The sequence below is a fragment of the Mustela lutreola genome, chromosome 4 (genome assembly GCF_030435805.1).
Source record: "Mustela lutreola isolate mMusLut2 chromosome 4, mMusLut2.pri, whole genome shotgun sequence".
Taxonomy (NCBI): Eukaryota; Metazoa; Chordata; class Mammalia; order Carnivora; family Mustelidae; genus Mustela; species Mustela lutreola.
Genome location: NC_081293.1, coordinates 89991873 through 90004215, shown reverse-complemented (window position 1 = coordinate 90004215; position 12343 = coordinate 89991873). Strand labels below are relative to the sequence as shown.

Below are 12343 nucleotides of genomic sequence, written 5' to 3'. Positions count from 1 at the left end.
CGCGGTGGCGGCAAGGCTGGGGAGCCCCGGGATGGGAGAGTGCCCCGACAGACTTTGGCGTTGGGGGGGCCCCCCCGGGCGGGCTGGCGGGCGGGTGGGCGAGGTGGCGGGCGCCAGGCCCAGGGCAGGCTGAGTGGGGAGCCCTGGCTAACGTCGGGACCCGGGAAGCGCGCAGCAGGCTTTTGGGGCGGCCAGCTGAAGCGGCAGGCGTCTATGGCCATAGCACCCTGAACACGCCCGATCTCGTCGGATCTCGGAAGCTAAGCAAGGTCGGGCCTGGTTAGTACTTGGATGGGAGACCGCCTGGGAATACCGGGTGCTGTAGGCTTTTTTTTTCGCCCCCAAACGCTTGTCTTTGGCCTTCCTCTTTTCTCTCCCACTTGGGCCCCCCTGCCTCTGCCTTGGCCGCCACCGCTGGGCGCCCTGGCCAACGCGGCTGCCTCCCAACAGTCCCTGAACGCCTCAGCCCCTGAGCCCGGTCCCCTCACGCCCCTGACCCCCTGACCCCTGGCCACCCCAGACCCAGCATCGCGGGCCCCTGGCCCCAAAAATGGCGGCCCGCTGCACGGGCGGCCGGCCACAAGCCAGCGTTTCCGCCTGCACGACACGAGGCCCACCCGTGCCTCAGCCGGCCTTGTGGGGCTGCTGGCAGGTCGGGGCAATCTTGGAAGGGGGCTTTGGGGCCAGAGGCAGGGAAAGGGGGACCGGGGTGAGGACCACGGCCATGGACGCGGGGAGGGGCGTGGGGGCCGCCGGGCTGTGGGAGGAGGGCGGGGAGGCGGGGGGGGGGGGGCCAGGCTCGAGGGTGTGGGGGGCAGGAGGCAGGAGCAGGCCTCGACCCCGGGCCTTGGCCACTTCTCCGCGGGCCTGTGCTCCCGAGGCCCTGGGCCCTGGATCCCCTAGCGAGGCCCTCGGGCTGTCCCCAGCCCCCAGGCCCACCGGCAGCCGACCATCCCCCACACCCCTCCCGGCGCCCCCGCGACCTGGGCACCCCCACCCCCCGCCCCTTCTCTCCACGGGGCCTGGGCTCTGCTCCGGCCGGAAGGGCATTCATTCCCTTCCCTCTACCCAACCAGCTCCCCTTGACCCCTTGGACCCCGCGCCCGGGCTCTGGTGCCCCGGAAGCGAGATGGCCGACCGCCCTGGGCTTCCGGAGCCGTGGGCACCCGGCTCCACGCTGCGTCTCCCAGGCACAGCGAAGGCAACCGCGAGGCTGTCTCGCTCAGCAAGACCGGGGGCACCCCACACCGGGCCAAGAGAGGCCCCGGGCCCCGCCTCACCCCTCACCAGAGGACTAGTCCAGAGGAAGAAACCCAGGCAGGCCCCCAGGCCAGACGGGGTGCGGGGCAGGAATGGGAGCGGAACGGGACTGCAGACACCAAAGCCCGGCCCAAGCAAGCCGGCCCTCCCTCCCGGGGCAGGTGGCAGGCCACCGCAGCCTCCTGGGTGTGTGGTGTCTTGTCCGAGTGTGTGTGCGTGTGTGTGTGTGTTTGTGTGTGTGTTTCTGTGCGCGTGAGTGGGTGTGTGAGCGTTGCGTGCACCCGTGTCTCCGACCGGGTCCCTGTGCGCATGCGGGTCAGGGTCACCGCGTCTGGCCTGGGGGCTGGGGTTGGGGGTGGAGGGTCTGAGGGGGGTCTGCGGGTTAGAGAGTCTGTCTCTGGGGCTCTGCGTTCTTGCCGTCTGTGCAGAGGTCCCTCCGTCTGTGTCTGTCCCTGTGTCTCCCTGGGTATCCGTGTGTCCGTGTAGGTGAGCCGGCCTGTCTGTGTCTCTCGGTCAGGGCCTGGTGCGGGTGGGTTGTCAGGAGAAGCGCGGTGGAGGTAGGGCCACGGGGCGGGGCTGCCGCTTCTGGGCTGGTGTGTGGCGTCGCCCGTCGCCCATGTGTCCTCGTGGCCTCGGGTGGGCTGGGAGCGAGGTGGGGTGGAGAGGAGGGGAGAGCCGAGCCGAGCCGAGCCCAGCTGAGCAGAGCTGTCTGGAGGAGAGCAGAAGAGAGCAGAGGAGAGGAGAGGAGGGATGGCCAGGTGGCCGGCTGGGCCTGGCCTAGGGCGCTGGGTGGGCGCTGGTGGTGTGGGGGTGGCGGGGGCGGAGCACACCGAGCGCGGGGCGGGGGCGGGGGCGGGGGGTGTGGGGGGAGTGGTGGTGGGGGCGGAGGACGCACCCCGGTTGCGGCCTGGGGAGGCACGCGGTGGCGGCAAGGCTGGGGAGCCCCGGGATGGGAGAGTGCCCCGACAGACTTTGGCGTTGGGGGGGCCCCCCCGGGTGGGCTGGCGGGCGGGTGGGCGGGGTGGCGGGCGCCAGGCCCAGGGCAGGCTGAGTGGGGAGCCCTGGCTAACGTCGGGACCCGGGAAGCGCGCAGCAGGCTCTTGGGGCGGCCAGCTGAAGCGGCAGGCGTCTATGGCCATAGCACCCTGAACACGCCCGATCTCGTCTGATCTCGGAAGCTAAGCAAGGTCGGGCCTGGTTAGTACTTGGATGGGAGACCGCCTGGGAATACCGGGTGCTGTAGGCTTTTTTTTTCGCCCCCAAACGCTTGTCTTTGGCCTTCCTCTTTTCTCTCCCACTTGGGCCCCCCTGCCTCTGCCTTGGCCGCCACCGCTGGGCGCCCTGGCCAACGCGGCGGCCTCCCAACAGTCCCTGAACGCCTCAGCCCCTGAGCCCGGTCCCCTCACGCCCCTGACCCCCTGACCCCTGGCCACCCCAGACCCAGCATCGCGGGCCCCTGGCCCCAAAAAGGGCGGCCCGCTGCACGGGCGGCCGGCCACAAGCCAGCGTTTCCGCCTGCACGACACGAGGCCCACCCGCGCCTCAGCCGGCCTTGGGGGGCTGCTGGCAGGGCGGGGCAGTCTTGGAAGGGGGCTTTGGGGCCAGAGGCAGGGAAAGGGGGACCGGGGTAGGACCACGGCCATGGACGCGGGGAGGGGCGTGGGGGCCGCCGGGCTGTGGGAGGAGGGCGGGGAGGCGGGGGGGCGGGGGGGGGCTGGCCCGAGGGTGTGGGGGGCAGGAGGCAGGAGCAGGCCTCGACCCCGGGCCTGGGCCACCTCTCCGCGGGCCTGTGCTCCCGAGGCCCTGGGCCCTGGATCCCCTAGCGAGGCCCTCGGGCTGCCCCCAGCCCCCAGGCCCACCGGCAGCCGACCAACCCCCACACCCCTCCCGGCGCCCCCGCGACCTGGGCCCCCCCACCCCCCGCCCCTTCTCTCCACGGGGCCTGGGCTCCGCTCCGGCCGGAAGGGCATTCATTCCCTTCCCTCTCCCCGACCAGCTCCCCTTGGCCCCTTGGGCCCCGCGCCCGGGCTCAGGTGCCCGGGACGCGAGATGGCCGACCGCCCTGGGTTTCCGGAGCCGTGGGCACCCGGCTCCACGCTGCGTCTCCCAAGCACAGCGAAGGCAACCGCGAGGCTGTCTCGCTCAGCAAGACCGGGGGCGCCCCACACCGGGCCAAGAGAGGCCCCGGCCCCCCGCCTCACCCCTCACCAGAGGACTAGTCCAGAGGAAGAAACCCTGGCAGGCCCCCAGGCCAGACGGGGTGCTGGGCAGGAATGGGAGCGGAACGGGACTGCAGACACCAAAGCCCGGCCCAAGCAAGCCGGCCCTCCCTCCCGGGGCAGGTGGCAGGCCACCGCAGCCTCCTGGGTGTGTGGTGTCTTGTCCGAGTGTGTGTGCGTGTGTGTGTGTGTTTGTGTGTGTGTTTCTGTGCGCGTGAGTGGGTGTGTGAGCGTTGCGTGCACCCGTGTCTCCGACCGGGTAGCTGTGCGCATTCGGGTCAGGGTCACCGCGTCTGGCCTGGGGGCTGGGGTTGGGGGTGGAGGGTCTGAGGGGGGTCTGCGGGTTAGAGAGTCTGTCTCTGGGGCTCTGCGTTCTTGCCGTCTGTGCAGAGGTCCCTCCGTCTGTGTCTGTCCCTGTGTCTCCCTGGGTATCCGTGTGTCCGTGTAGGTGAGCCGGCCTGTCTGTGTCTCTCGGTCAGGGCCTGGTGCGGGTGGGTGGTCAGGGGAAGCGCGGTGGAGGTAGGGCCACGGGGCGGGGCAGCCGCTTCTGGGCTGGTGTGTGGCGTCGCCCGTCGCCCGTGTGTCCTCGTGGCCTCGGGTGGGCTGGGAGCGAGGTGGGGTGGAGAGGAGGGGAGAGCCGAGCCGAGCCGAGCCCAGCTGAGCAGAGCTGTCTGGAGGAGAGCAGAAGAGAGCAGAGGAGAGGAGAGGAGGGAAGGCCAGGTGGCCGGCTGGGCCTGGCCTAGGGCGCTGGGTGGGCGCTGGTGGTGTGGGGGTGGCGGGGGCGGAGCACACCGAGCGCGGGGCGGGGGCGGGGGCGGGGGCGGGGGGTGTGGGGGGAGTGGTGGTGGGGGCCGAGAACGCACCCCGTTGCGGCCTGGGGAGGCACGCGGTGGCGGCGCGGCTGGGGAGCCCCGGGATGGGAGAGTGCCCCGACAGACTTTGGCGTTGGGCCCCCCCCCCCCGCCCCCCGGGCGGGCTGGCGGGCCGGTGGGCGGGGAGGCGGGCGCCAGGCCCAGGGCAGGCTGAGTGGGGAGCCCTGGCTAACGCCGGGGCCCGGGAAGCGCGCAGCAGGCTCTTGGGGCGGCCAGCTGAAGCGGCAGGCGTCTATGGCCATAGCACCCTGAACACGCCCGATCTCGTCTGATCTCGGAAGCTAAGCAAGGTCGGGCCTGGTTAGTACTTGGATGGGAGACCGCCTGGGAATACCGGGTGCTGTAGGCTTTTTTTTTCGCCCCCAAACGCTTGTCTTTGGCCTTCCTCTTTTCTCTCCCACTTGGGCCCCCCTGCCTCTGCCTTGGCCGCACCCGCTGGGCGCCCTGGCCAACGCGGCTGCCTCCCAACAGTCCCTGAACGCCTCAGCCCCTGAGCCCGGTCCCCTCACGCCCCTGACCCCCTGACCCCTGGCCACCCCAGACCCAGCATCGCGGGCCCCTGGCCCCAAAAATGGCGGCCCGCTGCACGGGCGGCCGGCCACAAGCCAGCGTTTCCGCCTGCACGACACGAGGCCCACCCGTGCCTCAGCCGGCCTTGTGGGGCTGCTGGCAGGGCGGGGCAGTCTTGGAAGGGGGCTTTGGGGCCAGAGGCAGGGAAAGGGGGACCGGGGTGAGGACCACGGCCATGGACGCGGGGAGGGGCGTGGGGGCCGCCGGGCTGTGGGAGGAGGGCGGGGAGGCGGGGGGGGGGGGCCAGGCCCGAGGGTGTGGGGGGCAGGAGGCAGGAGCAGGCCTCGACCCCGGGCCTTGGCCACTTCTCCGCGGGCCTGTGCTCCCGAGGCCCTGGGCCCTGGATCCCCTAGCGAGGCCCTCGGGCTGTCCCCAGCCCCCAGGCCCACCGGCAGCCGACCAACCCCCACACCCCTCCCGGCGCCCCCGCGACCTGGGCCCCCCCACCCCCCTGTCTGTGTTTCTCGGTCAGGGCCTGGTGCGGGTGGGTTGTCAGGAGAAGCGCGGTGGAGGTAGGGCCACGGGGCGGGGCTGCCGCTTCTGGGCTGGTGTGTGGCGTCGCCCGTCGCCCATGTGTCCTCGTGGCCTCGGGTGGGCTGGGAGCGAGGTGGGGTGGAGAGGAGGGGAGAGCCGAGCCGAGCCGAGCCCAGCTGAGCAGAGCTGTCTGGAGGAGAGCAGAAGAGAGCAGAGGAGAGGAGAGGAGGGAAGGCCAGGTGGCCGGCTGGGCCTGGCCTAGGGCGCTGGGTGGGCGCTGGTGGTGTGGGGGTGGCGGGGGCGGAGCACACCGAGCGCGGGGCGGGGGCGGGGGCGGGGGGTGTGGGGGGAGTGGTGGTGGGGGCGGAGGACGCACCCCGGTTGCGGCCTGGGGAGGCACGCGGTGGCGGCAAGGCTGGGGAGCCCCGGGATGGGAGAGTGCCCCGACAGACTTTGGCGTTGGGGGGGCCCCCCCGGGCGGGCTGGCGGGCGGGTGGGCGAGGTGGCGGGCGCCAGGCCCAGGGCAGGCTGAGTGGGGAGCCCTGGCTAACGTCGGGACCCGGGAAGCGCGCAGCAGGCTTTTGGGGCGGCCAGCTGAAGCGGCAGGCGTCTATGGCCATAGCACCCTGAACACGCCCGATCTCGTCGGATCTCGGAAGCTAAGCAAGGTCGGGCCTGGTTAGTACTTGGATGGGAGACCGCCTGGGAATACCGGGTGCTGTAGGCTTTTTTTTTCGCCCCCAAACGCTTGTCTTTGGCCTTCCTCTTTTCTCTCCCACTTGGGCCCCCCTGCCTCTGCCTTGGCCGCCACCGCTGGGCGCCCTGGCCAACGCGGCTGCCTCCCAACAGTCCCTGAACGCCTCAGCCCCTGAGCCCGGTCCCCTCACGCCCCTGACCCCCTGACCCCTGGCCACCCCAGACCCAGCATCGCGGGCCCCTGGCCCCAAAAATGGCGGCCCGCTGCACGGGCGGCCGGCCACAAGCCAGCGTTTCCGCCTGCACGACACGAGGCCCACCCGTGCCTCAGCCGGCCTTGTGGGGCTGCTGGCAGGTCGGGGCAGTCTTGGAAGGGGGCTTTGGGGCCAGAGGCAGGGAAAGGGGGACCGGGGTGAGGACCACGGCCATGGACGCGGGGAGGGGCGTGGGGGCCGCCGGGCTGTGGGAGGAGGGCGGGGAGGCGGGGGGGGGGGGGCCAGGCTCGAGGGTGTGGGGGGCAGGAGGCAGGAGCAGGCCTCGACCCCGGGCCTTGGCCACTTCTCCGCGGGCCTGTGCTCCCGAGGCCCTGGGCCCTGGATCCCCTAGCGAGGCCCTCGGGCTGTCCCCAGCCCCCAGGCCCACCGGCAGCCGACCATCCCCCACACCCCTCCCGGCGCCCCCGCGACCTGGGCACCCCCACCCCCCGCCCCTTCTCTCCACGGGGCCTGGGCTCTGCTCCGGCCGGAAGGGCATTCATTCCCTTCCCTCTACCCAACCAGCTCCCCTTGACCCCTTGGACCCCGCGCCCGGGCTCTGGTGCCCCGGAAGCGAGATGGCCGACCGCCCTGGGCTTCCGGAGCCGTGGGCACCCGGCTCCACGCTGCGTCTCCCAGGCACAGCGAAGGCAACCGCGAGGCTGTCTCGCTCAGCAAGACCGGGGGCACCCCACACCGGGCCAAGAGAGGCCCCGGGCCCCGCCTCACCCCTCACCAGAGGACTAGTCCAGAGGAAGAAACCCAGGCAGGCCCCCAGGCCAGACGGGGTGCGGGGCAGGAATGGGAGCGGAACGGGACTGCAGACACCAAAGCCCGGCCCAAGCAAGCCGGCCCTCCCTCCCGGGGCAGGTGGCAGGCCACCGCAGCCTCCTGGGTGTGTGGTGTCTTGTCCGAGTGTGTGTGCGTGTGTGTGTGTGTTTGTGTGTGTGTTTCTGTGCGCGTGAGTGGGTGTGTGAGCGTTGCGTGCACCCGTGTCTCCGACCGGGTCCCTGTGCGCATGCGGGTCAGGGTCACCGCGTCTGGCCTGGGGGCTGGGGTTGGGGGTGGAGGGTCTGAGGGGGGTCTGCGGGTTAGAGAGTCTGTCTCTGGGGCTCTGCGTTCTTGCCGTCTGTGCAGAGGTCCCTCCGTCTGTGTCTGTCCCTGTGTCTCCCTGGGTATCCGTGTGTCCGTGTAGGTGAGCCGGCCTGTCTGTGTCTCTCGGTCAGGGCCTGGTGCGGGTGGGTTGTCAGGAGAAGCGCGGTGGAGGTAGGGCCACGGGGCGGGGCTGCCGCTTCTGGGCTGGTGTGTGGCGTCGCCCGTCGCCCATGTGTCCTCGTGGCCTCGGGTGGGCTGGGAGCGAGGTGGGGTGGAGAGGAGGGGAGAGCCGAGCCGAGCCGAGCCCAGCTGAGCAGAGCTGTCTGGAGGAGAGCAGAAGAGAGCAGAGGAGAGGAGAGGAGGGATGGCCAGGTGGCCGGCTGGGCCTGGCCTAGGGCGCTGGGTGGGCGCTGGTGGTGTGGGGGTGGCGGGGGCGGAGCACACCGAGCGCGGGGCGGGGGCGGGGGCGGGGGGTGTGGGGGGAGTGGTGGTGGGGGCGGAGGACGCACCCCGGTTGCGGCCTGGGGAGGCACGCGGTGGCGGCAAGGCTGGGGAGCCCCGGGATGGGAGAGTGCCCCGACAGACTTTGGCGTTGGGGGGGCCCCCCCGGGTGGGCTGGCGGGCGGGTGGGCGGGGTGGCGGGCGCCAGGCCCAGGGCAGGCTGAGTGGGGAGCCCTGGCTAACGTCGGGACCCGGGAAGCGCGCAGCAGGCTCTTGGGGCGGCCAGCTGAAGCGGCAGGCGTCTATGGCCATAGCACCCTGAACACGCCCGATCTCGTCTGATCTCGGAAGCTAAGCAAGGTCGGGCCTGGTTAGTACTTGGATGGGAGACCGCCTGGGAATACCGGGTGCTGTAGGCTTTTTTTTTCGCCCCCAAACGCTTGTCTTTGGCCTTCCTCTTTTCTCTCCCACTTGGGCCCCCCTGCCTCTGCCTTGGCCGCCACCGCTGGGCGCCCTGGCCAACGCGGCTGCCTCCCAACAGTCCCTGAACGCCTCAGCCCCTGAGCCCGGTCCCCTCACGCCCCTGACCCCCTGACCCCTGGCCACCCCAGACCCAGCATCGCGGGCCCCTGGCCCCAAAAATGGCGGCCCGCTGCACGGGCGGCCGGCCACAAGCCAGCGTTTCCGCCTGCACGACACGAGGCCCACCCGCGCCTCAGCCGGCCTTGTGGGGCTGCTGGCACGGCGGGGCAGTCTTGGAAGGGGGCTTTGGGGCCAGAGGCAGGGAAAGGGGGACCGGGGTGAGGACCACGGCCATGGACGCGGGGAGGGGCGTGGGGGCCGCCGGGCTGTGGGAGGAGGGCGGGGAGGCGGGGGGGGGGGGCCCAGCCCCGAGGGTGTGGGGGGCAGGAGGCAGGAGCAGGCCTCGACCCCGGGCCTGGGCCACCTCTCCGCGGGCCTGTGCTCCCGAGGCCCTGGGCCCTGGATCCCCTAGCGAGGCCCTCGGGCTGCCCCCAGCCCCCAGGCCCACCGGCAGCCGACCAACCCCCACACCCCTCCCGGCGCCCCCGCGACCTGGGCCCCCCCACCCCCCGCCCCTTCTCTCCTCGGGGCCTGGGCTCCGCTCCGGCCGGAAGGGCATTCATTCCCTTCCCTCTCCCCGACCAGCTCCCCTTGGCCCCTTGGGCCCCGCGCCCGGGCTCAGGTGCCCGGGACGCGAGATGGCCGACCGCCCTGGGTTTCCGGAGCCGTGGGCACCCGGCTCCACGCTGCGTCTCCCAGGCACAGCGAAGGCAACCGCGAGGCTGTCTCGCTCAGCAAGACCGGGGGCGCCCCACACCGGGCCAAGAGAGGCCCCGGCCCCCCGCCTCACCCCTCACCAGAGGACTAGTCCAGAGGAAGAAACCCTGGCAGGCCCCCAGGCCAGACGGGGTGCTGGGCAGGAATGGGAGCGGAACGGGACTGCAGACACCAAAGCCCGGCCCAAGCAAGCCGGCCCTCCCTCCCGGGGCAGGTGGCAGGCCACCGCAGCCTCCTGGGTGTGTGGTGTCTTGTCCGAGTGTGTGTGCGTGTGTGTGTGTGTTTGTGTGTGTGTTTCTGTGCGCGTGAGTGGGTGTGTGAGCGTTGCGTGCACCCGTGTCTCCGACCGGGTCCCTGTGCGCATGCGGGTCAGGGTCACCGCGTCTGGCCTGGGGGCTGGGGTTGGGGGTGGAGGGTCTGAGGGGGGTCTGCGGGTTAGAGAGTCTGTCTCTGGGGCTCTGCGTTCTTGCCGTCTGTGCAGAGGTCCCTCCGTCTGTGTCTGTCCCTGTGTCTCCCTGGGTATCCGTGTGTCCGTGTAGGTGAGCCGGCCTGTCTGTGTCTCTCGGTCAGGGCCTGGTGCGGGTGGGTGGTCAGGGGAAGCGCGGTGGAGGTAGGGCCACGGGGCGGGGCTGCCCCTTCTGGGCTAGTGTGTGGCGTCGCCCGTCGCCCATGTGTCCTCGTGGCCTCGGGTGGGCTGGGAGCGAGGTGGGGTGGAGAGGAGGGGAGAGCCGAGCCGAGCCGAGCCCGGCTGAGCAGAGCTGTCTAGAGGAGAGCAGAAGAGAGCAGAGGAGAGGAGAGGAGGGAAGGCCAGGTGGCCGGCTGGGCCTGGCCTAGGGCGCTGGGTGGGCGCTGGTGGTGTGGGGGTGGCGGGGGCGGAGCACACCGAGCGCGGGGCGGGGGCGGGGGCGGGGGCGGGGGGTGTGGGGGGAGTGGTGGTGGGGGCGGAGGACGCACCCCGGTTGCGGCCTGGGGAGGCACGCGGTGGTGGCACGGCTGGGGAGCCCCGGGATGGGAGTGTGCCCCGACAGACTTTGGCGTTGGGGGGGCCCCCACGGCGGGCTGGCGGGCGGGTGGGCGGGGAGGCGGGCGCCAGGCCCAGGGCAGGCTGAGTGGGGAGCCCTGGCTAACGCCGGGGCCCGGGAAGCGCGCAGCAGGCTCTTGGGGCGGCCAGCTGAAGCGGCAGGCGTCTACGGCCATACCACCCTGAACGCGCCCGATCTCGTCTGATCTCGGAAGCTAAGCAGGGTCGGGCCTGGTTAGTACTTGGATGGGAGACCGCCTGGGAATACCGGGTGATGTAGGCTTTTTTTTTCGCCCCCAAACGCTTGTCTTTGGCCTTCCTCTTTTCTCTCCCACTTGGGCCCCCCTGCCTCTGCCTTGGCCGCCAGCGCTGGGCGCCCTGGCCAACGCGGCGGCCTCCCAACAGTCCCTGAACGCCTCAGCCCCTGAGCCCGGTCCCCTCACGCCCCTGACCCCCTGACCCCTGGCCACCGCAGACCCAGCATCGCGGGCCCCTGGCCCCAAAAAGGGCGACCCGCTGCACGGGCGGCCGGCCACAAGCCAGCGTTTCCGCCTGCACGACACGAGGCCCACCCGCGCCTCAGCCGGCCTTGTGGGGCTGCTGGCAGGGCGGGGCAGTCTTGGAAGGGGGCTTTGGGGCCAGAGGCAGGGAAAGGGGGACCGGGGTGAGGACCACGGCCATGGACGCGGGGAGGGGCGTGGGGGCCGCCGGGCTGTGGGAGGAGGGCGGGGAGGCGGGGGGGAGGGCCCAGGCCCGAGGGTGTGGGGGGCAGGAGGCAGGAGCAGGCCTCGACCCCGGGCCTGGGCCACCTCTCCGCGGGCCTGTGCTCCCGAGGCCCTGGGCCCTGGATCCCCTAGCGAGGCCCTCGGGCTGCCCCCAGCCCCCAGGCCCACCGGCAGCCGACCAACCCCCACACCCCTCCCGGCGCCCCCGCGACCTGGGCCCCCCCACCCCCCTGTCTGTGTTTCTCGGTCAGGGCCTGGTGCGGGTGGGTTGTCAGGAGAAGCGCGGTGGAGGTAGGGCCACGGGGCGGGGCTGCCGCTTCTGGGCTGGTGTGTGGCGTCGCCCGTCGCCCATGTGTCCTCGTGGCCTCGGGTGGGCTGGGAGCGAGGTGGGGTGGAGAGGAGGGGAGAGCCGAGCCGAGCCGAGCCCAGCTGAGCAGAGCTGTCTGGAGGAGAGCAGAAGAGAGCAGAGGAGAGGAGAGGAGGGAAGGCCAGGTGGCCGGCTGGGCCTGGCCTAGGGCGCTGGGTGGGCGCTGGTGGTGTGGGGGTGGCGGGGGCGGAGCACACCGAGCGCGGGGCGGTGGCGGGGGCGGGGGGTGTGGGGGGAGTGGTGGTGGGGGCGGAGGACGCACCCCGGTTGCGGCCTGGGGAGGCACGCGGTGGCGGCAAGGCTGGGGAGCCCCGGGATGGGAGAGTGCCCCGACAGACTTTGGCGTTGGGGGGGCCCCCCCGGGCGGGCTGGCGGGCGGGTGGGCGGGGTGGCGGGCGCCAGGCCCAGGGCAGGCTGAGTGGGGAGCCCTGGCTAACGTCGGGACCCGGGAAGCGCGCAGCAGGCTCTTGGGGCGGCCAGCTGAACCGGCAGGCGTCTATGGCCATAGCACCCTGAACACGCCCGATCTCGTCTGATCTCGGAAGCTAAGCAAGGTCGGGCCTGGTTAGTACTTGGATGGGAGACCGCCTGGGAATACCGGGTGCTGTAGGCTTTTTTTTTCGCCCCCAAACGCTTGTCTTTGGCCTTCCTCTTTTCTCTCCCACTTGGGCCCCCCTGCCTCTGCCTTGGCCGCCACCGCTGGGCGCCCTGGCCAACGCGGCTGCCTCCCAACAGTCCCTGAACGCCTCAGCCCCTGAGCCCGGTCCCCTCACGCCCCTGACCCCCTGACCCCTGGCCACCCCAGACCCAGCATCGCGGGCCCCTGGCCCCAAAAATGGCGGCCCGCTGCACGGGCGGCCGGCCACAAGCCAGCGTTTCCGCCTGCACGACACGAGGCCTACCCGTGCCTCAGCCGGCCTTGTGGGGCTGCTGGCAGGGCGGGGCAGTCTTGGAAGGGGGCTTTGGGGCCAGAGGCAGGGAAAGGGGGACCGGGGTGAGGACCACGGCCATGGACGCGGGGAGGGGCGTGGGGGCCGCCGGGCTGTGGGA

The 12343-nt window shown here is 72.2% G+C and overlaps 7 non-coding genes across 7 annotated transcripts; all 7 read left to right on the top strand.

Moving 5' to 3' along the window:
* Positions 1-209: 209 nt before the first annotated feature.
* On the top strand, positions 210-328 carry LOC131830797 (5S ribosomal RNA). Its single transcript, XR_009353386.1, has one exon. It is a non-coding gene; the product is annotated as a 5S ribosomal RNA (ribosomal RNA).
* A 2059-nt stretch (positions 329-2387) lies between these two features.
* On the top strand, positions 2388-2506 carry LOC131830790 (5S ribosomal RNA). Its single transcript, XR_009353380.1, has one exon. It is a non-coding gene; the product is annotated as a 5S ribosomal RNA (ribosomal RNA).
* Positions 2507-4581: 2075 nt separating this feature from the next.
* On the top strand, positions 4582-4700 carry LOC131830788 (5S ribosomal RNA). Its single transcript, XR_009353378.1, has one exon. It is a non-coding gene; the product is annotated as a 5S ribosomal RNA (ribosomal RNA).
* A 1303-nt stretch (positions 4701-6003) lies between these two features.
* On the top strand, positions 6004-6122 carry LOC131830796 (5S ribosomal RNA). Its single transcript, XR_009353385.1, has one exon. It is a non-coding gene; the product is annotated as a 5S ribosomal RNA (ribosomal RNA).
* Positions 6123-8181: 2059 nt separating this feature from the next.
* LOC131830787 (5S ribosomal RNA) lies at positions 8182-8300 on the top strand. The gene has a single exon (XR_009353377.1). It is a non-coding gene; the product is annotated as a 5S ribosomal RNA (ribosomal RNA).
* A 2065-nt stretch (positions 8301-10365) lies between these two features.
* LOC131830758 (5S ribosomal RNA) lies at positions 10366-10484 on the top strand. Its single transcript, XR_009353349.1, has one exon. It is a non-coding gene; the product is annotated as a 5S ribosomal RNA (ribosomal RNA).
* A 1303-nt stretch (positions 10485-11787) lies between these two features.
* LOC131830786 (5S ribosomal RNA) lies at positions 11788-11906 on the top strand. Its single transcript, XR_009353376.1, has one exon. It is a non-coding gene; the product is annotated as a 5S ribosomal RNA (ribosomal RNA).
* Positions 11907-12343: the final 437 nt, after the last annotated feature.